Source organism: Xiphophorus maculatus, chromosome 17 (assembly GCF_002775205.1).
Source record: "Xiphophorus maculatus strain JP 163 A chromosome 17, X_maculatus-5.0-male, whole genome shotgun sequence".
In the NCBI taxonomy this organism is placed as follows: domain Eukaryota; kingdom Metazoa; phylum Chordata; class Actinopteri; order Cyprinodontiformes; family Poeciliidae; genus Xiphophorus; species Xiphophorus maculatus.
Window position 1 is genome coordinate 4077086 of NC_036459.1, and position 5739 is coordinate 4082824.

The window sequence follows — 5739 nt, forward strand, 5'->3', positions numbered from 1 at the left end:
GTATTTGTTTATTTTTACATAATTTGGGCTGTCAGGAGAATTAAATGCAAAGGTTACAGCGCTACTACAATTTCTTTTTTCATTTCCACAACAGTATGCATATTGACAGTTTTGACCTGTATACTTTAGATTAATTATACATGTAAAAATTACGATATACACTGCTAGAAAAATTATAGTATATTTTTGTAATTGCCACAGCAGTATGCATATTGAACAGTTTCGAACTGTATACTTTATAATTATTGAATGCAAAAACTACGGTATACATTGCTAGAAAAATTACGGTATGTTTCTGTAATTGTCACAACAGTATGCATTCTTAACAGCTACTAACTGTATTATTTAAGAAAGATGAGTGCAAAAACTACAGTATGTACTACTAGAAAAATTACAGCATATTACTGTTAAAAGTATTACAAGATTTTTTTTAACAGCAGGGCAATGTAAATTTTCTGAAGGAAAACAGTAAAAATTAAATTTTTTCCTAATTATCTTATTTACGGTAATTACTTGTTCAAGAAACAGTCTAAAACTGATTTCCAATTTACAGTTTTAAATTTTCATCGTTTACTTTATTTAACTGTAAAATTTACGGATATTTTTTATAGTGTTTGGGACTTTAAACCCAACGAACAATCTCTCTTTTGATTGGTTAGCTTGATTGCGTCTTAATATAGATATTTATGTTTTAGGGACACTTTTTAAGCCTAAAGGTGATTGAACAGCATCCAATCAGATCTGATCTGATCACTAGTCGTACGGCTACGGTTAGCTAAGGTAAATAGATAGATAGTAACTAGCTAGGTAGCAGATTAAACGCAACAAAATATCCACTCTTCTGATTGGCCAGTTTGGCTATAAATGCAGATTTGAGAAAAACACCATGTTAAAGCCTAAATCCAGTTAAACTGGCCAAGCATTTGTTCTGTAAAGGAGGGATAGTTAAGAAAGACACAAAACCATCTCTCTTGTGATTGATTAGTTTAATTGCGCCAAAATCTGGACTTTTTATCCTTAAATGTTTCAATTATTTTGATTTGAGAAAACAGTTTAAAGTTTAAATTTGTCAAAATAGCCCTATTAATCATTTATGTGATTTCATGACAAAATTTGAAACTTTAAACAAAAATCATTGCCTCCTTTCAAATTTATTCAGTTAGAACATATTGTGCACTGTGAGATAAAAAATATCTTAACACAACATAACAACATAAAGCACATTCCCCAAAAGGACAACACTTACAAAGGTTCCCCAGTTGCTCAAGACATTTGGTTCAATTAAATTATTTCTGTGAAATTCTTATATTTATGGAGCAAATGAGTCTGCAGGGCATTTTCCTGGAAAAACGTGATGTTATAAATTTAAATGGCACGTGACATTAGTGAGATGTGTGGTTTATGAACAGTTGCTGATCATTTTATTTTAATTTGCTTCTTTAAGAAAAAAAAACAAAAAATAGAGCATCAGCTATACAGAATGCTGCAGGAATTATCCATTTTATTTTTACAAACTGTTGTAAAAATATTTCGTCTGAGTGAGACCTCCTCCACGACGGAGTACTACGGCCATACTAAGAACAAATAAACAAAATAAAATTACAAGAATAAAAGTCGAAATAATGAAAATAAAGTCGTATTTTGAGAATAGTCGTAATACTTCAAGAATAAATTCATAATACAAGAATGGTCATGTTTCAAAGATAAAGTCAAACAAATACGAGAATAATCATATTTTGAGGATAAAGTTATATTATCAGAAAAGTCAAAATAATATGAGAAATAAGTTATGTTTTGAAAATGAAGTCATAATAATTCAACAAAAAGTTTAACTATTATGAAAATAAAGTCGTGATATGAATATTCTCATTATTTCAACTTTATTCTCTGACAAGTTTATTCTTGTCAATTTTTTTTATTATTATTTTCAATATGTCGCCCTAATTTGCTGGACTCCTTGAAGCAAAGTCTGCACAAACTGAAATATTAAACTCTCCTTACAGCTTTAAGCTTAAATTAAAATGTGGGTGAAGACAGATTTTAAGGCTGGTTCAATAAAGTACCGGGCTCTCTGTTGCCGGGGTTACGGGGCGCAGCTGGCCGCGGTGCATGCGCTCGTTGAAGCGCAGCTGGCTGCCGTCCTGCAGCTTGCGCACGGCTATCCGGGCGATGCTGTGGGAGTCGTCCAGGCCGCAGTGAGGCCGGCCTTCGTATTTCATGCCGAGCTTTTCCAACATGGTGCTCAGCTTCGTCTGCGTGCGTGGGACCTGGAGGAAACGAGGGGTGCGAGTTTAAAAGCCGTGGCAAACATCAGAAAATGTTGAAAGAAGAAATTCAATCGAGCAAAAGTCATCTCTAAGTGATTAAGCTTAGGTTTAGCTGAGTGAGATTGCTTAAAAACAAGATCACAAATTTCTTGTTCTTGCTTGTTTCTTTTCTAATTAAGAAATGACCAGAAAAACGTCTTTTTTTAAAAATCCCGAGTTGTACAATGAAACATCAGGGCCAGGCTACAAACCCGTCGGAAAACCCGTTCACCGCGACCGAACTGTCCGAAAAGTGACTTACCATACTTTGACGTCGAAAATGTCAAAAAAATGACATACCATACTTTGACGTAGAAAATGTCCAAAAAACGTCATACTACACTATGATGTCGAAAACGTCATACTACACTATGATGTCGAAAACGTCATACTACACTATGATGTCGAAAACGTCATACTACACTATGATGTCGAAAACGTCATACTACACTATGATGTCGAAAACGTCATACTACACTATGATGTCGAAAACGTCAAAAAAATGACAGTATACTTTGACGTCGAAAACGTCAAAAAAATGACAGTATACTTTGACGTCGAAAACGTCAAAAAAATGACAGTATACTTTGACGTCAAACGTCAAAAAAATGACAGTATACTTTGACGTCAAACGTCAAAAAAATGACATACCATACTATGACGTGGAAAATGTCAAAAAAACGTCATACTACACTATGATGTCGAAAACGTCATACTACACTATGATGTTGAAAACGTCATAAAAATGACAGTATACTATGACGTCGAAAACGTCTGAAAAATGACATACCATACTTTGACGTCGAAAATGTCAAAAGAATTACATACCATACTATGACGTCGAAAATGTCAAAAAAATGACATACCATACTTTGACGTCGAAAATGTCAAAAAAATGACATACCATACTTTGACGTCGAAAATGTCAAAAAAATGACATACCATACTTTGACGTCGAAAATGTCAAAAAAATGACATACCATACTTTGATGTCAAAAATGTCAAAAAAATGACATACCATACTTTGACGTCAAAAATGTCAAAAAAATGACATACCATACTTTGACGTCAAAAATGTCAAAAAAATGACATACCATACTATGACGTCGAAAATGTCAAAAAAATGACTTACTATACTTTAATGAAGACTGAAGCTGGTTCAGTTGTGGATAAACAATCACTCCAGGGTGATCAGCTGTTCGGGTTAGAACAGCTGATATATATGTTCAGGTGAGTTAGTGAAAGAAGAGAATGTCCAAGTCCAGAATTGAGCTTTACTTGGGTTTTAATTAGCTCTGGAGGTTCAGCTATACATATAAGGGCACAGGTGTGTGTGTGGCGTGTGTGTGGTTTCCTATAAAGATAAACAAATACAAATTATGAGAATTTGTCTGTAAACCCTTTCACAAATAAACCTAATTTCCACAAATGAATAAATGTGTTAATGTCTGACTATGAGAATGTAAATAATAATTATACATACATAGTAATAATAAACCCTGCAAATAATAGTGTCACACGGTAAACATACAAGAGAAATAACGCATTTCAATTGCACATGGTAACACAAATAACAGCTGCAACTAATTAACCGAGCTTAATAGCTTAATGCTAAACGGCTAACTTTTAGCTCTCAACAATACAAGTAAAATACACCAAACGACTATAATACTCAACGGGACAAAGCACAACTACAGCTTTTAGACATTGACGAAACCGAACTAAATCAACAACAGTATTACTTACATTCAATGGACGCACACAATAGAAAGAAGTTATGAACGAAGTCAGCCTTGAGAACCGCAACACTCTACTCAAAACAAGCTGTAACAAATATGAACATGAAGCCACCCAGTGGCTGAAATAAAATACTGCACCTAAAATACTTTGATGAAGAAATCTAAACTAGAGGGCTGAAAACAAATAATTAACAGTCTTTTGTACATATACTATGATGTAGAAAATGTCAGAAAAGTGACTTACCATACTTTGACATCGAAAATGTCAAAAAAATGACATACCATACTATGACGTCGAAAATGTCCAAAAAATGACATACCATACTATGTCGAAAATGTCCGAAAAGTGACATACCATACTTTGACGTCAAAAATGTCAAAAAAAATGACATACCATATTATGATGTCGAAAATGTCCAAAAAAGGACACATGTAACAGTTAAGGGCTAGGCATCTAACTGCGGCTACATAAGCAGCATTGGAAGAGTGGCCTTTTATGGAGCCTGAGGTGTGAAAAAACAGGAGGCAGTGCTTTTAGTTTTGGTGAATATATATTAAGTGATTTGAATAAAAAAAACATACAATTACAATAACACAATGAGACACATGAGAATTGACTCAGAATAAATTGATTTCCAAATCATAAAGTCAATAGTCCATTCCTAGCTCGCCACCTTTCGATCCAGATGAGGATCTAATCCGACAGGTGGAGAAAAAAAAATCCCGACCTAAAAGGTCAGAAAACCCATTAAGTGTTTTATCAGAAACAATTATGTACAAATATAATACAAAGGAAATAATTTTTAAATTTAAACGTCTAGTTTATGCATACTATGCATTTGCATACTATGCATTTGCATTTGCATTCTAATTAATGCAAATGCAATAATTAGATTCCTAATAATTAAACAAACATTTCAATCAGGTTAAATTAACCATAATTTAAATAAAACAAAACAAAACTATCACATTTCAACTAATCAATTTAAAGTTAAAGTGCTAAAGTTAAAGTGCACTTCCAAAATATCAATCAAGAAAAATAAAATAAATTAATTGTCAAATACTCAAGCAAGTGAGGGAAGGAAAATAAATAAATATACTGTGCAATATCAACTTAAGTGTAGCTACATTCTGTTCTGATCAATTTTATTTTAAACTTCAGTACCTCAGCATCAATGTAAAGGTGTCAGAATACGCACAAAATTCAGCAACAAGTTACCTTTTAGAAGAGAGTGGGGCGTACTTAGCCACAATCAGCACTGACAGAATCCTGGTGACGGTCCAGGTAAACAATGCCAGTGATTCTAATAAAATAACGCTCCAATGAGCAATCGAGCAGAAGTACCACATGAAAAAGTAATACTGTTAACAAATAACAAACTCACCCAGCAATCAAATTAATAGGTTCAAAGATTTTTGGAGAAATACCTGAGGAAGACGCCAACAGCAAGCCACAATCAGTGGAACAGGTGAGGATCTTTTACTGCGCACTGGAGGCGTGGCTTAGCAGAGTTCGGGCAACACAGGAAGTGGGCCCGCAAAAATAAAAGTCCTTTACTAATTGCGGGTTACACACAGTATACTATGACGTCGAAAATGTCCAAAAAATGACATACCATACTATGACGTCGAAAATGTCCAAAAAAAAAATGACATACTATACTATGACGTCAAAAATGTCCAAAAAATAACAT

General features: G+C 33.8%; 1 long non-coding RNA gene across 1 annotated transcript; it reads right to left on the bottom strand.

Moving 5' to 3' along the window:
• Positions 1 to 1942: 1942 nt before the first annotated feature.
• Positions 1943 to 4196, bottom strand: LOC111611864. The gene is made up of 3 exons (XR_002754281.1): positions 4053 to 4196; positions 3439 to 3660; positions 1943 to 2267 (listed from the first exon to the last, which is right to left on the bottom strand). It is a non-coding gene; the product is annotated as an uncharacterized LOC111611864 (long non-coding RNA).
• Positions 4197 to 5739: the final 1543 nt, after the last annotated feature.